This window comes from Chiloscyllium plagiosum, unplaced genomic scaffold (genome assembly GCF_037043375.1).
Source record: "Chiloscyllium plagiosum isolate Xiang-an unplaced genomic scaffold, Cpla_swu_hap1 HiC_scaffold_11, whole genome shotgun sequence".
In the NCBI taxonomy this organism is placed as follows: domain Eukaryota; kingdom Metazoa; phylum Chordata; class Chondrichthyes; order Orectolobiformes; family Hemiscylliidae; genus Chiloscyllium; species Chiloscyllium plagiosum.
Window position 1 is genome coordinate 15,797,364 of NW_028270149.1, and position 22,029 is coordinate 15,819,392.

The following is a 22,029-nucleotide window of genomic DNA, read 5'->3' on the forward strand; positions in this document are numbered from 1 at the left end:
AAGATTTTATGCAGAGCTTCATGTGGCATTTGTATCTTTAAATCTTGTATGTAATTGTGGCTTTATAAGAAGCCAGATGTTCTGCTCAAATTGAAGTTTGGTTAATTGAACAAATTCCTTGGTGGAGGCTGGTGTACAATTCCAACATTTAAAATGCATCTGGATGGATATATGAATAGGAAGGGTTTAGAGGGAGATGGGCCAAATGCTGGCATGTGGGACTAGATTAATTTAGGACGGACAAGTTGAACTGAAGGGTCTGTTTCCATCTTCTACATATCTATAACTCTATGATCTGAGTAGATTTGCTTTATTACAATTACGATTTTAATTTTGAAAATGTGTGTGCAGTATGTCCAAACATTTCACTATATTGCCTGAATTACTTAAAACCTTTGCAAAAGCGGTGGATAATAAAGGAATTGATTTTGAAAGATAAAAAAAGAACTGGGCACGTGCTTCAGAGTTCAGAGACCACTTGGTTGCTCTTTCTCTATTAATATCCTCCTTGCATGGATCTAGAGGTATCAGTCAGCTGTATTCGACAGGCTACCTTGTCTGCTCGTCAGACTTAAGACTTCCAAAACAATGTCTCTAATTAAACCTTTGTCAGGGCTAGAGATTATCAGGAGGGCAGAGAAAATACTTCAAACTCCCGAACACCCATCCTTCAGGTATGAGTGACAGCAGATAATTCGACCGATAGAGGTATCTAACTAAGCCCTGGTGTTGTCCTCATCTGACAGACACACATACACACTGGCCAGCAAATGGGATTGCAGTACATTTTAAAACCCCCATCCTGATAGGGGATAAATAAACCATTTAAAGACTTGTTGAAAAGCTACCAATCTGAGTTTCAATAATTTGCACAAGTCTAGAATGTTCTGGGTGCCACATAGTAGCAAAGTCCTTAATCACTGTACCATTGCACAGTTCTCTCTTACCCTCTTCAATACTTTGTTTCGTTATATCCTTCTGTATGTATTTTATTGCTCACTACAATTTGTTTCATTCTATCGTTTTTTTAAAAAAAGTCAGCTTCTTTGTAGGTTAGGTATTGCCTTATTGACTGAACATTGATAGAACATAGAACATAGAAAAGTATGGCACAGAACAGGTACTTTGGCCCATGATGTTATGCCGAGGTTTAGTCCTAATGTAAAATATAATAATTTAACCTATGCACCCCTCAACTCACTGCTATCCATGTGCATGTCCAGCAATCGCTTAAATGTCCCGAATGACTCTGCTTCCACCACCACTGCAGGCAACGCATTCCATGCATTCACAACTCTCTGCGTAAAGAACCTACCCCTGACGTCTCCTTTATACCTTCCTCCTAATATCTTCAAACTATGACTCCTCATACCAATCAATCCTGCTCTGGGGAAAAGTCTCTGGTTCATAATAGCTGATTTATTTTCATAAGCTGTGGGTGCACTGTAATGTAATTTGAGGGCAATCCCAAATAGACTAAACATTTGTTTTAAATCCAGCCTGTCAGATGTCCATGTTACTTCAGTTCAGTCTATTCTTTTCATAGGAGAATTCCATATATCTCTTCGCAACGCATTGTTTCGGCATCACAAAGGAAATCTTAAAATTGCACAAATTGCTAAGGACCTCGGAGAGGTGAAGCTGAATAGATTTATTAGAGTAGTACTAGAAATGAGGGACTTCAGGTCGGTTAAAACACAGAAGAGTCTGGGATTGGTCTTCTTATAGCAGAGAAAATTAAGGAAAGATTTAATAGAATTGTCTAAAATTATGAAGACTTTTGATAGAGGAAATATGGAGAAACTATTTCCACTGGCTGGAAGCTCAGTCACCAGAGAATGAGATTTTAAGATCATTGACAAAAGAACCAGCTAAGAATTAGAGTTATTGTTGAATGCATGTGGTTGTTGTGCAGTGGAATACAGTGAATCAGAGGGAGCAGACACAACAGCTATTATAAATAAAAGGATGTGAAAGTGGAAGGAAGGAAAAAAAAAATGTCTGCAGCCTTTGGGAAGACAGGGGGAAAGAGCCAGCAAATGGCGATGGGTCTCCTGTGACCTCTCCTGTATGATTCTGTGACAGTACAGCAAAGTCTCCCATTGGTACCTGTAATAAAGCATCGATAAAATGTGGAGCTGGAAAAAGCACAGCAAGTCAAGCAGCATCAGAGGAGCAGGGGAGTCAACCTTTCAGGTCAGAACCTTTTCAGAATCCTGATGAAAGATTCCAACCTGAAACATCAACTCCCCTGCTCCTCTGATGCTGCTTGACCTGCTATGCTTTCTCCAGCTCCACACTTTATCAACTCTGACTTTCCAGCACCTGCAGTCCTCACTGTCTCCAAGCCTGTAAAAAAATCCTTACTGAAACTCCTGACATGGATCCCCAAAGGAAACTTACTGGAAATGATGCACAGTGCTTTCGCCAAGCCTGACAGTAATTTCCAACTCAAAGGAAACTCCTGACAGTAACTGCCAAGGTTGCTTTGAACTTTGACACAGGTTCTCTCTTGGCAAATGAGAGAGCTCCCTGTCACATTCCTAACCCACAGTCCACAACTACGTCAAGCAGATGATTGCCGCAGTGTTTCCAGGGTCAGAGATTTCATTACCAACAGACAGCTGCAAAGCAGGGCTACACACGACATTGTGCATCATTGTGCCGAAAGACAGCCTATTCACGAAGAGAAAGGCCACACGTCCGACCTAGTGTGCAGGCTGTGTGTAATTACTCAAACAGGATCATCTGACTGAAGAGGCACTCGCCTGACTGATGCCAATTATTTATTTACTTTGGAACAGCCCACAGGATCAGCCTACTAACAAGAACAAGGTAACATTTTTGGTGGCGTTCTGAGGGGGGGAGGACTGGAGGCAGCCATCCAATATTCTCCAGTGTGTCTGGAAATTTGGAAATCTGCTTCATAATACTGTGTAAGTGAGGCCTCTGCTCCTGCTCCCAGACTTGCAGAGGCCCCCTCGCGTGTGGGAGGAAGAGGACGAGACATCCAGGGCACTTTTGCTCCCATCATTGGCATCAATTCAGACTCCAATTCCATCAGACGTGTGCACAATTCTTAATCCCCTCCCCACCCCCGAAATGGTCCACTGACATGCAGTTCACAGATTGGTAACTAGACAGATTTCTACACCATAGGGTAGACAGTGGATCAGGGAGGTGGTGAGTTCTTACCCTAATGTGACCATTCATTGACCATATAAGGGCTTTAATTGGTGGCAGGTCAGAAAGTCATCGATGGACCTTCTCCTCCAGAACCTAACCACCCTTTATGCAACCTTCAGGGAGGGGAAAGTCATGCTTGTTTTTCAAAAGGGAAGAGCTCCAGCAAATATTTGGTCTTTCCTGATGAGTATGGCCTCCTGCTTTTGGTACCATTTGCCATTGGGGCTTATGGAACCAATGTGATACACAAGAGTTAGAGCTGGGGAGAGGTACAGTGTGACCTGTGTAGCCACGTGGGTTACATCTTGATATCCTAGCAATGCAATTATTTAGACTGATCAAGGTCTATTCTCAAGTATAAAAGATTACTAAAGGCCAGGAAGATGATTAGCCATATCTGTGTCAAAGGTCTAATGGCAAAGTGGCTGGAATAAAGAAGGCAAGAAGCTGAAGAAGACAAAACGCACCATAAGGGAGCAGTGTTGTCTGCTGAACACACTGTTCAGGCTCCCATTGTCACCAGACACAATCATATAATTTCTTCCAGCCAATGCTTTCCAGTCCTCCCTCATGGAAACAACTCCCCCATGGATCCAGCATTATATCAGCAACTACACTTCTCCTTGATAAATGGATCAGCCTTGTATTAGAAGAACTTTTGTGACTTATTTCAGCATTGATGAATGTCACTTATATTGCATTTTGCAGTTTTCAATTGAAAAGGTTGAATGGGTGTTTTGCTGCTGTCACTTCTTATTCAAAGCACGAATTATTCATGGGTGGCACAGTGGTTAGCACTGCTGCCTCACAGCGCCAGAGACCCGGGTTCAATTCCCGCCTCATGTGACTGACTGTGTGGAGTTTGCACATTCTCCCCGTGTCTGCATGGGTTTCCTCTGGGTGCTACGGTTTCCCCCAACAGTCCAAAAAAAATATGCAGGTTACGTGAATTGGCCATAGTGTTAGGTGAAGGGGTAAATGTAGGGGAATGGTCTGGGTGGGTTGCGCTTCGGTGGGTCAGTGTGGACTTGTTGGGCCGAAGGGCCTGTAAGTAATCTAATCTAATTTCCATAGTTTGAGATTCATCTAAGGCTCCCACATGGGAGGAGGCAGTGAGCGGGACAGTAGTTTCTATCTCGCAGGAGACAGGTCTAAGGTCATTCAATCATGACATACATTGGGGAACTTCAGTCCTTTCCATTTGTGCCAGCCCTTGGAAAGAGGTACCAATTAGTCCCTTCTATTTCCCCACAGCCCTGTAAATGTTTCCATTTTAAGGATATGTCCAAATTCCTTTTCAAAGTTAAAATTGTATCTGCTTCCACCACTCTTTCAGTCAGTACATTCCAATTCACAACAATTCACAGAATTAAAATAATGCTGCTTATCTCATCTCATACCCTTCTACAACTAATTTGAAGTGTCACTCTCATTGAGGTATTATTCTGCAAATCAAGCTCCACTATCACAAATGTTAGGAGATTTAGTCACACTGTCCAAAGACCCCAATTTATCTGACTGATGAACTGAAGGTAAAAAATGCAGTCACCCAGCTTCTGTTCTTAACAAGAAAATAACTGTTTATTATGAACAAATTATCTTTAACAAACAGCAATTAGGAAATGTAAATTGCTAAGTTGTAACGTCAAGAATTAAAATCGATCTCTTTTTAAACTCCCCTATTCACAAGCAGACACACAAAAACAAATAAGACATGGTCAATAAAGGTGAAAAAGGAAAAACACCAGTGAAACACAGTTTGGTAGCACCAGTCTGGCATTAAGACCATAAGACCATAAGACATAGGAGCGGAAGTAAGGCCATTCGGCCCATCGAGTCCACTCCGCCATTCAATCATGGCTGATAGGCATTTCAACTCCACTTACCCGCATTCTCCCCGTAGCCCTTAATTCCTGGTGACATCAAGAATTTATCAATTTCTGCCTTGAAGACATTTAGCGTCCCAGCCTCCACTGCACTCTGCGGCAATGAATTCCACAGGCCCACCACTCTCTGGCTGAAGAAATGTCTTCGCATTTCTGTTCTGAATTTACCCCCTCTAATTCTAAGGCTGTGTCCACGGGTCCTAGTCTCCTCATCTAACAGAAACAATTTCCTAGCATCCACCCTCTCCAAGCCATGTATTATCTTGGAAGTTTCTATTAGATCTCCCCTTAATCTTCTAAACTCCAATGAATACAATCCCAGGATCCTCAGCTGTTCCTCATACGTTAGACCTACCATTCCAGGGATCATTCGTGTGAATCTCTGCTGGACACGCTCCAGTGCCAGTATGTCCTTCCTGAGGTGTGGGGACCAAAACTGGACACAGTACTCCAAATGGGGCCTAACCAGAGCTTTATAAAGTCTCAGTAGCATATTGTTGCTTTTATATTCCAACCCTCTTGAGATAATTGACAACATTGCATTCGCTTTCTTAATCACGGACTCAACCTGCATGTTTACCTTTAGAGAATCCTCAACTAGCACTCCCAGATCCCTCTGTACTTTGGCTTTACGAATTTTCTCACCGTTTAGAAAGTAGTCCATGCTTGTACTCTTTTTTCCAAAGTGCAAGACGTCGCATTTGCTCACATTGAATTCCATCAGCCATTTCCTGGACAACTCTTCCAAACTGTCTAGATCATTCTGCAGCTGAAAATGTGTTGCTGGAAAAGCGCAGCAGGTCAGGCAGCATCCAGGGAACAGGAGAATCGACGTTTCGGGCATAAGCCCTCCTGTCAGACAGCCAATCCTCAATCCATACCAGTAGCTCACCTCGAACACCATGGGCCCTCACCTTGCTCAGCAGCCTCCAGTGTGGCACCTTATCAAAGGCCTTTTGGAAGTCTAGGTAGACCACATCCACTGGGTTTCCCCGGTCTAACCTACTTGTCACCTCTTCAAAGAACTCCAACAGGTTTGTCAGGCACAACCTCCCCTTACTAAATCCATGTTGACTTGTTATAATCTGACCCTGCTCTTCCAAGAATTTAGAAACCTCATCCTTAATGATGGATTCTAGAATTTTACCAACAACCGAGGTTAGGCTAATTGGCCTATAATTTTCCATCTTTTGCCTTGATCCTTTCTTGAACAAGGGCGATCTTCCAATCATCCGGGACTTTCCCTGACTCCAGTGACTTTTGAAAGATCTCAACCAACGCCTCTGCTATTTCCTCAGCCACCTCCCTCAGAACTCTAGGATGTAGCCCATCGGGGCCAGGAGATTTATCAATTTTAAGACCTTTTAGCTTTTCTAGCACTTTCTCTTTTGTAATGGCAACCATACTCAACTCAGCCCCCTGACTCCCTTTAATTGTTGGGATATTACTCATGTCTTCCACTGTGAAGACTGATGCAAAGTACTTATTAAGTTCTCCTGCTATTTCCTTATCTCCTATCACTAGGCTTCCAGCATCAGTTTGAAGTGGCCCAATGTCTATTCTTGCCTTCTGGATTTGATGAGATGTTTTCTTTTTCTCCTTTTCAAATTGTTTTGAATTCTTTGCTTTTGACACAAGGTTGTTTGCACGGGGAAGCTCTCTTTCATACGTTGGTTGAGAATTCATCCTTCCATTCTCTGTGAAGGTGTTTAATTTCTCTTTCAGTTGGGGATTTGCAGAACAAAAAGTGAGCAGCAAACATCTGGAAGCTTTCCAGTACCTCCACATGACAGACAGAGAGGGAGATGTTTCAATGCTTTCTCTTTCTAAGTTTTATGGTTGTCTGCTGCACAGCTTCACACAAGCTATGGTCACCTGGTCAGAAGCCACTTAAAACACTGTTGTCAGGCAGATTTCCTTCGCTCAGAACCCATCGGCTCCCTGATGACTGCTCCCACGAAACACATAATGTACATTTAGTGTACAACTCACTCAATGCTCCAGTAAATATGACTTTTAAGACTGCAGCCATCTCTTTGCACAGTTTGCTTGGATTAAAGCAGTATCTTCCTAATTGAGTCCTACAATCCAAAAACAAAGGAACTAAATACTTTGCATAAGTTTTTATTGCTTGTTTAAGACCATAAGAAACCATAACACATAAGAGCAGAAATTAGGCCATTCAGCCCAGTGAGTCTATTCTGCCATTCAATCATGGCTTATAGTTTTCTCAACCTCATTCTCTTGCTTTCTCCCTATAACCCTTGATCCACTTGACAATCAAGAACCTATCTATCTCCATCTTAAATATACTCAATGACCTGGCCTCCACAGCCTTCTGTGGCAGTGAATTTCATAGATTCCCCACTCTCTGGCTGATGAAGTTTCTCCTTAGCTCCGTTCTAAAAGGTCTTCTCTTTACTCTAAGGCTACGCCCTCAGGTCCTCGTCTTTCCTATCAATGGAAACATCTTTCCAACATCCACTCTGTCCAAGCCATTCAATATTCTGTAAATTTCAATTAGATTCCCCACTCATCCTTCTAAACTCCATCACGTGTAGTCCCAGAGTCTTCTAATGTTCCTCATATGTTAAGCTTTTCATTTCTGGGATCATTCTTGTGAATCTTCTCTGAACCCGCTCCAGGGCCAGTACGTTCTTCTTGAGATATGGGGCCCAAAACTGGACATAATACTCCAAATGTGGTCTGATCAGAACCCTCCTGCCAGTAGAAAGTCTTTCTCCCTGCAGTTTGTATCAAACTTCAAACTCCAAACTCCCCAAGGTTTCACATTTTTTGACAATGGGTTCATGGTCATCATTAGACTCTTATTTCCAGATTTTTTTATTGAAATCATATTCAACCATCTGCCATGGCAGGATTTGAACCCAGGTCCACATAATATTACCTGGGTCTCTGGATTCACAATCCAGCAATAATGCAGGCCATTCTGCTATAATGCATGTTTCATCAGCCCAATTTGCTTTAACATGATTGACGAATTGTGGACGTTGTTTGGATAACACGGACTTTCAACTGAATGGGTAAAGCGATTTTCTATTAGCGGTGGTCTACAGCATGATTTTCTATAGCGGTTTTCCATAGTGAAAGGCTGCAGATTGAATACAAGTGTCACATTATAGCAGAATGACCTGTACCACTAGGCCATCCCCTCCCCTCAAAGGTCCTTGAGGGGTGGAGATCTCAGACCCTGTAACGAGTATCAATGATTGAGACATCTCCATTAGGTGACAGTGAATGGAATATTACAAATCTGCAATTGTTTGTGGACTCCAAACTGAGATCAAGATTTTACTTCAAATTGAGATGGAGAGAGAAACTGGGGTCATGGGAAATAGGAGATATGGTGGCTGAAGAGAGGAGAGACCACGAATGGGAGCGATTAAGTCATAAAGAAGAAGGCAGAGAGAAATAGCAGTGGATATGAACATGGACATATGGCCAATTAATTTTCCTCCTTCAATTCTTAGCTCAGTGCCAGTGTGTTTAATTCTTAACTGTCCCCTGATGTGGCCCAGCAAGTAGCGTAATTGTAGTCTAAGGACAGGTAATAAATGCCAGCATCACCAACAAGATTCATATGCCCAAAGCTAAATCTATTTAGCAACATCTCCATGTTGCTTCTCTGCTGCCACTTTATAGAGAGGGCAGTTGCTGATTTTCCAGTTTGCAGCCCTCAGGTTCTGGAATGTTGTGTCACATGCACAGTTGGTTGATTCCCTTCATCCTGATTTCATTAATATATTTATGCAAGAAGTTCCTCAACTCGTGCCAGTAGGAATATAACAGTTCTTTTCTCCACAAACTTGCACAAAATGTCCCTTGATGACAGTGCAATGGCTTTAAAAGGACTGTTTTTCAGGGTAAAGCAGAAGTGCTGGTTTTTGACTGTATGAGGGAAAAAAAACCCATTTGGAGCTTAAGTGACAATGATTCTCACAAGTGGTGGAAAGTGGTTGGTTATTGTAATGTTATTTAGATCCTTATAAAAGACAAAATTAGTGTACTTAGTGAATCATAAACTCGTACAGAAAAGGTGGCCATTTGACTCATCCAGGCGAAAGTGAGGACTGCAGATCATGGAGATCAGAGTCAAGATTAGAGTGGTGCTGGAAAAGCACAGCAGGTCAGGCAGCATCCAAGGAGCAGGAAAATCAACGTTTCGGGCAAAAGCCCACTTCTGATGAAGGGTTTTTGCCCGAAACGTCGATTTGGCTCATCCAGCCCATGCTAGCTCCTTGAAACAGCTAATATAATTGGTTCCACTTGCACATCCTAGAAAATTTCTGCTTTTTAATTATACAAACAGTCCCTTAAGGTGATTACTTTGTGAATAATTAAACCCATCATAATAAATGCAGAGCTTTTACCATTAAGGCTGCACACTGTTTTGCATTCACCTCCACTGTCATTATTGTTCCTAGTCCCTGCAAGCTCCAGTGGCTTTGAACATCTCAGAAAACTGACATTAAGATTACTAGTCTGATGTTCAAATGTCTCCATTTATCAAAGACTTACAATGTCACCAAAAACCATCATATGCATGAGAATAAGAATATAGAAGCCTTTTTCATTTCATTTCAGAAAGTGGCTAAACAAATGAAATTGCCGCTGACCATGTGGGTATTGTTGATCCAAACAAAGTTCATAGGTAGAGCTAGTGATGTATTTGCATCATTATCAGAGGAGATACCTGGGGAGTTAAAAAAGGTGAAACATGCCATCTTCAGTGCATATGAGGTAATACCGGAAGCCTACAGGCAACATTTCAGGAATCTAAGCAGGGAACCTGGTCAAACATACATTAAACTTGAATGGAACAAACAAAGGTAATTTTGATAGGCAAGGAAGAGCATTGAAAATATATCAGACATATGACGCTTTTAGAGAGAGGATTATTTTGGAGGAGTTCAAAATTTCACTTGCTGAAGTAGTGAGAACTCGTGAAAAAGCAGAGACTTAAGATAGCAAGTTTAGCAGCAGAAATGGCCAATAATTATAAGTTGATTCATAAATCAAAGTTTGGCCTCTGACAATCTGTGAGGGATAGAAATTGGGGAATGAGAAATCCTCAGATGGTATGCAAAAAGGAAATCTCATTGAAGATAGGAAAGATAGTTTACCACAGGTAAATAGGAAACCCAAGAGGGGGAGACAGTAGTAAAAAGGCTCAGGTGTTTTCACTATAATAGAGTAGGTCACATGAAGTCACAGTACTGGTGGTTTAGCAAAAGCACTGAGAGGACGGATATGGGAACACAGCATAAGGCAGTGAGTTTTATTGAAGTAGTAAAGGAAAGCACAGTGGAAGCTAAAAAACGGCAAAAAGAATGTACTACCTGGTTAGGTGTTGGTTAAGAAGAAAATGCTGCGAGAATTGTATGTGAGACAATCTATTTTACTGGCCTTGCTTTTGCTGCAGGGGTGCTTATGGGATGATACTACATTGGAACAGCCATTAAGTAGTTTATTGTTTTATTAAGTATTTCAAAAGAGTTACAGTTAACCAATACTTTTATTTTATTTTTATTTTGTCTGTGTAAAGCATGTTTTATTAAATCATAGTCATAGAGTCATATAGCATGGAAGCAGAGCCTTCAGTCCAACCAGTCCACGCCAACCATGTTCCCAAACTAAACTAGTCCCATCTATCTGTATTTGGCCCTTATCTCTCCAAACCTTTGTTGTGTGATTTTTAACTTTGTACACCCCAGTCCAACATCGGCATCTCCAAATCATTTTAAACATTGTAATTGTACCTGCATCCACCACTTCCTCTGGCAAACCATTCCATACATGTACCACTATCTGTGTAAATAAGTAGACCTCATGTCTTTTTTAAATCTTTCTATTGTCACCTTAAAAATATGCCCCCTATTTTTGAACTCCCCCCACCTTAGGGAAAGCACCTTTGCTATTCACCTTATGAATGCCCCCCATGATTTTATAAATCTATATGTCACCCCTTAACCTCCTACGCTGTAGTGAGAAAGGTCCCTGCCTGCCAGCCTATTTTTATAACTCAAATCTTCCAATTCAAGCAGCATCCTACTAAATATTTTCTAAGCCCTCTCCAGTTTAATAATATCCTTCCTATAACAAGGCAACCAGAACTGAACACAGTACTCCAGAACAGGCCTCACTAATGTCCTGTCTAACTTCAACATTATGTCCCAATTCCTATACTCAAAGGTCTGAATAATGAGGGCAAGTGTGCTAAATGCCTTCTTAATCATCCTGTCTACCTGTGATGCAAAAATCAAAGAATTATGTACCTGTTCTACAACACTACCCATGTCCTAACCATTAACTGTACAAGTTCTGCCCTTGTTTGATTTACCAAAATGCAACACCTTGCAGTTATCCAAATTAAACTCCATGTGCTACTCTTCAGCCCGTTGACCTAATTGATCAAGATGATAGTTTGACCAATTGAATTGCATCCGGAATATGATGCTTGGCATTTGCCCTTTAAAATAAGAAGTAGTACAGATCTAGACTATCTCCTTGACATGTCTTGAGGGGATTTGTTTTGGTCCATAACAGGTTGAAGGCAATTGTCACACCAGGAACTTAAAATTCTCCTCTTTTCCCTCTATTCCAAAAGACAAAGATTTTGTGATTCACTAAAAGTTGCCATACACGTGCAAAATCAGTTAGTAAACATATGGTAAATTGGTCTTCATTGTAAAAGGACTCATATTAGGGGTAAAAATATTCACTTGAAATTGTTTAGAGCCTTGGTGAGACAACTCCTGCAATATTGTGTACAACCTTGTGGTCCACCTGAGCAACTACACCCTTGGCACAGAGGAAATACAATGGAAGATCATCAGGTTGTTCCCTGGGATGACGTGATTGTCTTATGAGGGTGAGGTTGAAGAAACCGGGCCTATATCCTCCAGAGCTTTGAAGCATGAGAGATGATCTCATTGAAGCTTATAAAACTCTGACAGCGCGTGACAGGGTGGCTGAGAAAAGGATGTTGCATCTGCCTGGTGAAACTAAAACCAGGACACTTAACTTCTGAATAACGGGCAAACCACATCAGTCTGGGATGAGGAGGAATTTCTTCACTCAGACAGTGGTGAATCTTTGGAATTCTTTATCGCAGATGACTCCAAATAGGTAGGAAGGCAAATTATAAGGTAGGCAGAGTCTACAAAGGGATATAGACAGGTTAAGGGAATGGGCAAATCTTGGCAAATGAAATTAAATGTGGAAAAATATGTTCTTTGGCAGGAAGAAGAGAGGAGCTGAAAATGCTTAAAATGGGGGATTTGGGATAATTCCTCATCATAAATTCTTCACCAGCATGGTGGCTCAGTGGTTAGCACTGCTACCTCAAAGAGCCAGCCTTGGGCGACTGTCTGTGTGAGGTTTGAATACTCTCCCCGTGCCTGCGTGGGTTTCCTCCAGTGCTCCAGTTTCCTCCCACAGTCCAAAGATGTACAGATTAGGTGAATTAGTCAGGGAGAAATGTTGGGGAATGGATCTAGGTGGTTACTCTTCAGAGGGTTGGAATGGACTTGCTGGGCCGAAGAGCCTGTTTCTACACTGTAGGCCATCTAATTGTAATAATAAAAAGCTCGCATACAAATTTAGCAGGTGTACAATAGAGAAGGCAGATGAAATGCTGGCCTTTATTTCAATAGGCAACTTTACAAGATCGGAATAATGTAAACAGTTTGGCCCCTGTTATCTGAGGGAAAATATGCTGGCATTGGAATGTGTCCAGAGAATGTTCACTCAGCTTATGCAGCATATGAAAGGTCTGTCTTATGAACAGGGATTAAGTAGGTTGGGCCTGTACTCATTGGAGTTTAAAAGAATGAGAGACATTCAAAATTCTTTGTGGACTTGATAGGAAAAGCATGAAAAGGTTGTTTCCCATTTTGGAGAGTCCAGGAGCAGAGCTGTAATCTCAGAGTAAGGGGTCACCCCTGTAAGACGTAGATAAGAAGGTATTTCTTCTCTCAGAGGGTAGTGAATTCTTTACCGTAGAAGGCTGAGATAGACAGTTTTCCAATTGTTAAGTCATGGGGAAAATTCAGGAAGATGGAGTTGAAGATTATCAGATCAGTCATGATCTCACTGAATGGTGGAGAAGACTCAATGGCCTCTTTGCTCTCCTATGTCCTAAGGCAATGGAAGGTCCATCATTGAGCAGCTTCAAGATAGGAATTCAAAGATTTCTGGATACTAATGATGTTAAGTGATATGGGATAGAGAGGGAAGATGGTATTGAGAGTGGATGATCAGTCAGGGTCTAACTGAATGATAGAGTTGGATCAATGGACTGAATGGCCTACTCCAACTCCTATCTCCATGTATTTCTCACTGATGCAGGGCGGTGAGGGAATGAATTGAGTGTTGGGTGGCAGAGTGAAGCTGCCTGCCTCATTAATTGGTCAGATGGGTGTCATTGTGGAAATCATTGAGAGTTCACTTCCATAAGACTGAGAGCATGAGACTGAAAATAAATGTGACCTGAAGATTATCTCATGGTTTTTGTCTGCACCTTGTGAAATGTGATTTTCAACCCATCAAGCAATTAACTAAACTGCAGTAGAAGCTGGTGAAAAGCGTTGAGATTGTAAAATTTCTTATTAAGTGCACATTTCTCCTCTTTCCTCATTGTGTTGCTCCCGCAGAACAATATATTTTACATTAAAAATGAGAAATGATTGGAATTACAGAAGGGGCACAGCTCCAGCAAGCAAGAGAAGAGGGAAAGGGAATGAACCATCAAAGGAAGGCAAAATTGGCAAGTGAAGAAGAGATGGCACGATGCAATTGTGAAGGGAAGTTATCCAGCAAAGAGCAGGGGAGAGAACAAAATGGCATGGAAATAACGAGGAGAGTGGGCAAGTGGAACTAAAAAATAGAGATATTGGCACGCAAAGAATAGAGAGTTTGACAAATTGCAAACCAAAAGGGATGGGGGTGGTTGCAGAGAAATTTAGAAATGGATGAGTGAGTAAACCAAGAAAGGAGAGGGAAGACACATAGAAAGGTGGGCGGCACAGTGGTTAGCACTGCTGCCTCACAGCACCAGAGACGCAGGTTCAATTTCTGCCTCAGGCGACTGACTGTGTGGAGTTTGCACGTTCTCCGTGTCTGCGTGGGGCTCCAGTTTCCGGGGGCTCCAGTTTCCGGGGGCTCCAGTTTCCTCCCACAGTCCAAAGATGTGCAGGTCAGGTGAATTGGCCATGCTAAATTGCCCGGTGTTAGGTAAAGGGTAAATGTAGGGGTATGGGTGGTTGCGCTTCGGCGGGTCGGGGTGGACTTGTTGGGCTGAAGGGCCTGTTTCCACACTGTAATGTAATCTAATCTAAATCTAAATCTAAATAATGTAATCTAATCTAATCTAAAGGGAGAAATTTGGTAATCCCCAGGAAGAAGTGACAAATATCAAAAATTGAGGAGGAGGATCCGAAGTTTGTTGCAATGATTTTTATGCATTTTCTAAACTTTATTTTAATCATTATATTTTCCTTTCATCAAACTTAGGGTGAGAGGGGAAAGATATAGAAGAGACCTAAGGGGCAACTTTTTCACACAGAGGGTGGTGTGTGTATGGAATGAGTTGCCAGAGGAAGTGGTGGAGGCTCGTACAATTGCAATATTTAAAAGGCATCTGGATGGGTATATGAATAGGAAGGGTTTGGAGGGATATGGGCCAAGTGCTAGCAGGTGGGTCTAGATTAGGTTGGGATATTTGGTCAGCATGGGTGAGTTGGACCAAAGGGTCTGTTTCCGTGCTGTACATCTCTATGACTGTGACTATGAATGTCAAGCCAACCATCCTTAATTGCTCTTTTCCTTATTGCATTTCTTCAAACTAACTTATCTTTATGACTTATAACCCTGTTTTTCAATCAAAGTTGCGAAGGTCCTTTAGCAAGTTGCCCCCAAGATATCTACACAGTTAAAATATCTTTCAGAAGAGTTTCCAGATGATGCTGGTGTTTAACGATAGCAAGTTGGGGCTGCATTTGTTATCACTGACCGTGACCTCAATGTGTAGTGAAATATTATTCTGGTTGCTTAGCTCTATTGAATTTGACAGCTGGGTAAATTGATCCAATTCCCTCCCACATGATGTCTGGGCTACACAAGGAGCATTGTTGATGTGTAGGTCAGCTACTGGCAATGGACCAGAAATGAGGATCAGCTTTTGGGGAAGTAATTTTGTTGTAGTTTCAATAATTACACAGTCTAATTTCTATTTGTGAATTGTGTTTGTTCCTCAAACCATGTTGGCTGAAGCAAAGTTTGAGTCTTGCCCTTGTGACCCTCCATGGGAGGGAGGCTAGTTACACTTTGAAGCAAACTCAAGAGCGAGCTGAATGTTAGGATTTAAAGGAACTGCAATTGGAAGGTCCAAAAGGTCAGCCTGTCAGTATTTGTGACACTATAGAGTACAGTCTACATTGTATAATTACAGCTCTTCACCTTGGTGGGAATACATTAAAATCAGCATGACCTCCTTCTGCACTCTTGGTGACTTCTTAATATTGACAACATAGCAATCCATTTTGAAAGCATGGATGTCGGCTCTGAATCTTCCTGGGTGAATTCCCAGCTTCTTCAAAAACTGAGATCTCCAGCAAATTATGAGCGTTGGAACTGCGGAGTCCCTAGTGTCAAGTCTGTGTCAGAGCACAGCAGTCTACATATAGTTAAAAACAATGCATACATTCAGCTTAGTAATTAGAACCGAACAGTGTATGAACATCCGTACTGATACACAAATTTAACATAAAATACAAGCACACCTATTGCGGCTAAATTTGATATTTCACTGGGAGAGCTGTGAGTTTCTGTCGATGATAATGGGCATGCTGTCAAATCTTGGAGGGGATGGGAGGGAGGTTGGAAGATTGGAGGAAGCAGTTCAGGAGATCAAATGCATTGTACAAAATATGTTGGCAATCTAACTGTGATGAGACAAGTGCAAAGTGCTGCCCGGAAGGTGCAAAAATAATTAACACAATGAATGCTGTTGAAATAACTACGCCTGAAGTTTAATGAGACAGGTGGGTGGACTCAACACTAAGGATATCCAGATTACTAAGGATATCCGACCATGCAGAGCAGCAAATCTGACAGTGGGTGTCCGCCTCATGACTCTTCTCTGTACTCCCTCTTACATTGAGTGTTTCCCTTGTGTCTCACTGGCCAGAAGTGGATTTGATATTGAAGGCACTGTCTGACCATTATACCTCAGATTGAAATATACTGACTATGTAGCCCCACCTACTGCTGGCTTTAAATATTGCTACTGTGTCGTGGTGATGTGCTAAGATCTATTTTAGATTTATTCTTTCTGAATTCAGTAACTGTCATGTGATCAGTTTTGCCTTTGTGTCTAACACTTGCTGGCATTCAATTTTTATCTGCTTGACCCTTGTTTGATCCATTTACATATTTTCTTAGTGCATTCTGTGGTCTCTTGGCTGCCTCCTATGGTTCCATAAGTCCCCCTTGTTTGCTAGCCTCTGAAAATTTCACAGTTTACATTCAGCTTCAAATTCCGATGATCCGCACAAATTTGAGGCGTGGGTGTTAACTTGGGAATTCTGCGCAGAGGAGAGCAGGAAGTGCTCTTCATTGATTTCAGCCTCCAGACACCAGAGAGTGTACAACGCCAGGTGAGAAGTAGGTGAGATTTAAGGTAGTGAGACGAATCTTTTTTTGGCGAAGTGGGAATCTCTCCAAAACGCTCAGCGCACTATGAGGCCTAGAGGGATTTCTCGCTGTTTATTACCAAAGTTGCTGCATTAACTACCCATCATGCTCTTTTGGTGTCCATCATGTCCTACCTCAACACATTCCAGTCCCAGGACAACTCACCACTCAATGGGTATCTGCTGGAAAAAGCAGCACCCCTTATGCCTCTGCCATCTTTGTGAGGCCAGTGTGCACGCAAGTAACGTTGGCAATCCAGTGTTGCCCTTCCCTGGCAATGTAACGGTATAGCAGCCACAATGCCACACAGCAGTGCCACTCTTTTGCAGGTACAACCCTTTTCTGTCACCCTAGTTGCTGTTGTCTTTAGATGCACCCCATCAGAAGAGTCTCCCTGATACTCATTCCCCAACCTCAGCTTTTCATGGTCACAGATAGCAAGCATTTGTACAAGTCCAAACATGAGCTTTTATCTGCAGTTACCAAACGAGAACGCAAAGCAAATGGAAAGTGGCTGCAGTTCACAACCGCACTGTAAATCAAATATTGGCATCAAGAATTCGATCAACCACAATGGTCTTCTGCAACTAGCACACATCTCCTGAGACTCAGATTAGATTAGATTACTTACAGTGTGGAAACAGGCCCTTCGGCCCAACAAGTCCACACCGACCCACCAAAGCACAACCCATCCATACCCCCTTACCTAACACTATGGGCAATTTAGCATGGCCAATTCACCTGACCTGCACATCTTTGGACTGGTTGGCCAAGAAAGAAAGAATGCAGCTGAGTTCCATCATCCACAGGGAGAGCTTCCTCCAGCTCAATGTCCTCATCCTTTTCCTTAGGCAACTGTCCCTATTGACCCCGACTCGTCAGCATCCTCCGATCTTCTAGTTTCTTGCTGCAGTTGTGCAGAGCATAGTCCTGCAGGCTGTTGCGATGCATTCTGTCTGGACTCTACTTGAGATCCCTCCACCAGTCCAAACAGTATAAAACTGGGTGGTGTAACCTACTCCATTGGATCATAGCCTGTGCACCTCGTTGGTGAAGCTGTTGCTCGGGATGAGTCACCTCCACATTGCATCGAAAAGGAAATACCTGCTGTGCTCTGACCCCCCCCCCCCCCCCCCCCCCCGTCCCCCATCCCATCTGAGACCCACCAACCATTCCGCTTTCAATTGCATTCACTAGACTCCACCATCATACTGACCTGACTATGAGGCACTGAAGAGACTGCAAGGAGTGCGAGACAAATGGACCACAGCACTGTGGTGCAGGAAACTATTCAAGTGGTCATAGAGTCATAGAGCTGTACAGCACGGAAACAGACCCTTTAGTCCAACTCACCCACGCTGACCAGATATTCAAAATAATCTAGTCCCATTTGCCAGCACTTTTATATCTTCCCCCTCTCACCCTAAATCTATGCCCTCTAGTTCTGGCTCCCCCATCCCAGAGAACAGACTTTGTCTAATTATCCTATCCATGGATGTAGGTTTGCTCACTGAGCTGGAAGGTTCGTTTTCAGACATGTTGTCACCATACTAGGTAACATCATCTGGCAGCTTATTCCATACGTGCACCACCCTCTGTGTGAAAAAGTTACCCCTCACCCCAAATCTATGCCCTCTAGTTCTTGACTCGTCCATCCCAGGGGAAAAAACCTTGCCTATTTGCCCTATCTATGCCCCTCATGATTTTATAAATCTCAGTCTGGCCACCCCTCAGTTTCCAACACTCCAAAGAAAACAACAGGGCAGAGCAGTTAGCACTGCTGTCATGATCCATCTGGACAATGTGGACATAGGGAGGACTGAGAACAAGGTTTTACCAAGAATGAGCAGCTAAGGAATAAGTTTAAAGCAGGTCCTCCTTTGCTTTCTTGTAACAACTGAGCTGTGATGAACTTTGTCTTAATTTTATTTCTTTTTATTATTACATATGACTTCTGTCATTAATATAGGAGCCGTGGTCTGGCGACTGACAAAACATTTCACTGTATTGTTCATGTAAAGTGTAAGTCACAGTAAATTTCTATTCTGAAATAAATAATCTCTGGAGGGTTCCAACCAAGCTATGAGCAAATTGAAATAGGGTAAATAAGATTGTAATAGTGAATACTGGATACAAAACAAAGGGTAAGGGTGAAATGGTTTCTGAATCAGAGGGACTGGCACCAATACTTTGGAAAGATAGAGCTGTACCATTGGGAAGGTCTTCACCTGAATCATGTTCAGAACAGTGTAAATCGTCAAACTCAGACTGTAAACGAAATGAAAGAGTTGACAGCACCAACCCTAACTTCTCCAGTATCTGCAGTCTTCACTATCTCCCTGTTGAGGTAAAAACAATGACTGCAGATGCTGGAAACCGGATTCTGGATTAGTGGTGCTGGAAGAGCACAGCAGTTCAGGCAGCATCCAAGGAGCTTCGAAATCGACGTTTCGGGCAAAAGCCCTTCATCAGGAATAAAGGCAGTGAGCCTGAAGCGTGGAGAGATAAGCTAGAGGAGGGTGGGGGTGGGGAGAAAGTAGCATAGAATACAATGGGTGAGTGGGGGAGGGGATGAAGGTGATAGGTCAGGGAGGAGAGGGTGGAGTGGATAGTGGAAAAGGAGAGATAGGCAGGTAGGACAAGTCCGGACAAGTCATGGGGACTGTGCTGAGCTGGAAGTTTGGAACTAGGGTGAGGTGGGGGAAGGGAAAATGAGGAAACTGTTGAAGTCCACATTGATGCCCTGGGGTTGAAGTGTTCCAAGGCGGAAGATGAGGCGTTCTTCCTCCAGGCATCTGGTGGGTGAGGGAGCAGCGGTGAAGGAGGCCCAGGACCTCCGTGTCCTCGGTAGAGTGGGAGGGGGAGTTGAAATGTTGGGCCACGGGGCGGTGTGGGTGTCCCGGAGATGTTCCCTAAAGCGCTCTGCTCGGAGGCGCCCAGTCTCCCCAATGTAGAGGAGACCATATCGGGAGCAACGGATACAATAAATGATATTAGTGGATGTGCAAGTAAAACTTTGATGGATGTGGAAGGCTGCTTTAGGGCCTTGGATAGACGTGATGGAGGAGATGTGGACGCAGGTTTTACAGTTCCTGCAGTGGCAGGAGAAAGTGCCAGGATGGGAGGGTGGGTTGTAGGGGGGCGTGGACCTGACCAGGTAGTCACGGAGGGAACGGTCTTTGCGGAAGGCGGAAAAGGGTGGGGAGAGAAATATATCCCTAGTGGTGGGGTCTGTTTGGAGGTGGCGGAAATATCGGCTGATGATTTGGTTTATGCAAAGGTTGGTAGGGTGGAAGGTGAGCACCAGGGGCGTTCTGTCCTTGTTACGGTTGGAGGGGTGGGATCTGAGGGTGGAGGTGCGGGATGTAGACGAGATGCGTTGGAGGGCATCTTTAACCACGTGGGAAGGGAAATTGCAGTCTCTAAAGAAGGTGGCCATCTGGTGTGTTCTGTGGTGGAACTGGTCCTCCTGGGAGCAGATCCGGCGGAGGAATTGGGAATACGGGATGGCATTTTTGCAAGAGGAAGGGTGGGAAGAGGTGTAATCCAGTTAGCTGTGGGAGTCGGTGGGTTTGTAAAAAATGTCAGTGTCAAGTCGGTCGTCACTAATGGAGATGGAGAGGTCCAGGAAGGGGAGGGAGGTGTCAGAGATGGTCCAGGTAAATTAAAGGTCAGGGTGGAATGTGTTGGTGAAGTTGATGAATTGCTCAACCTCCTCACGGGAGCACGAGGTGGCGCCAATGCAGTCATCAATGTAGCGGAGGAAGAGGTGGGGAGTGGTGCCGGTGTAATTACGGAAGATCAACTGCTCTGCGTAGCCAACAAAGAGACAGGCATAGCTGGGGCCCATACGTGTGCCCTTTGGTCTGGAGGAAGTGGGAGGATTCAAAGGAGAAATTGTTAAGGGTGAGGACCAGTTCGGCCAAACTTATGAGAGTGTCGGTGGAAGGGTACAGTTGGGGACATCTGGAGAGGAAAAAATGGGGGGCTTGGAGGCCCTGGTCATGGCGGATGGAGGTGTAGAGGGATTGGATATCCATGGTGAAGATGAGGCGTTGGGGGCCATGGAACGGAAGTCTTGGAGGAGATGGAGGGCGTGGGTGGTGTCTCGAGCGTATGTGGGGAGTTCCTGGACTGGGGGGATAGGACAGTGTCGAGGTAGGTAGAGATGAGTTCAGTGGGGCAGGAGCATGCTGAGACAATGGGTCGGCCAGGGTGGTCAGGCTTGTGGATCTTGGGAAGGAGGTAGAACTGGGCAGTGCGGGGTTCCTGGACTATGAGATCGGAAGCTGTGGGAGATATCCTGAGGTGATGAAGTTCTGTATGGTCTGGGTGATGAGGTTCTGTATGGTCTGCGAGATGATGGTTTGGTGATGGGGTGTGGGGTCATGGTCGAGGGGGCAGTAGGAAGAGGTGTCTCGAGTTGACATTTGGCTTCAGCGGTGTAGAGGTCAGTGCGCCAGACTACCACTCCGCCCTCTTTATCCGCTGGCTTGATCGTGAGGTTGGGATTGGAGCAGAGGGATTGGAGGGCTGTCCGTTGTGAGGGTGAGAGGTTGGAGTGGGGGAGGGAGGTAGACAGGTTGAGGCGGTTAATGTCCCGGCGGCAGTTGGAAATGAAGAGGTCAAGGGCAAGTAATAGGCCAGCGCGGGGTGTTCAGGTGGATGCAGTGTGTTGGAGGTGGGCAAAGGGGTCCTCGGAAGATGGGCGGGAATCCTGATTGTGAAAGTTAGCTCGGAGGCGGAGGCGACGGAAGAATTGTTCGATGTCACGGTGTGTATTAAATTCATTGATGCGTGGACGGAGGGGGATGAAGGTAAGTCCTTTGCTGAGGACTGATCATTCATCCTCAGTGAGGGGGAGGTCTGGGGGGATGGTGAAAACTCAGCAGGGCTGGGAGCTGGGATCTGGTGTGGTTGTGGAGCTGGGAGTGGGGGCGGGGCCTGTAACTGGAATGGGTGTGGTGGTGGGGGGAATTGGGATGGAGTCATGAGCAGGGGTGGTGTTCCCCTTGGGGTTCTGGGGGGTGGGGATAGTGACAGTGGGGTCTGTGGGGGGCATGTCAGCAGAATGCAGGTGAGTGGCGCTGGTGGGGGCGGAAGTGGTGGTGACCACGGCAGTAGGGGTGGCGGAAGTCACTGAGCATGTGGCATCAGCGATGATGTGAAGGGTGGAAGTGATGTCACGTGTGATGCATGAGGAATTGAGAGGGGTGGAAGTGGTTGTGGGAGTGGCGATGAA

General features: G+C 44.1%; 1 protein-coding gene across 2 annotated transcripts in view; it reads left to right on the top strand.

Annotated features, from left to right (window-relative positions):
* Positions 1-22,029, top strand: part of rnf128b (ring finger protein 128b) — a 156,886-nt gene that overhangs the window by 11,018 nt on the left and 123,839 nt on the right. The window lies entirely within an intron of this gene.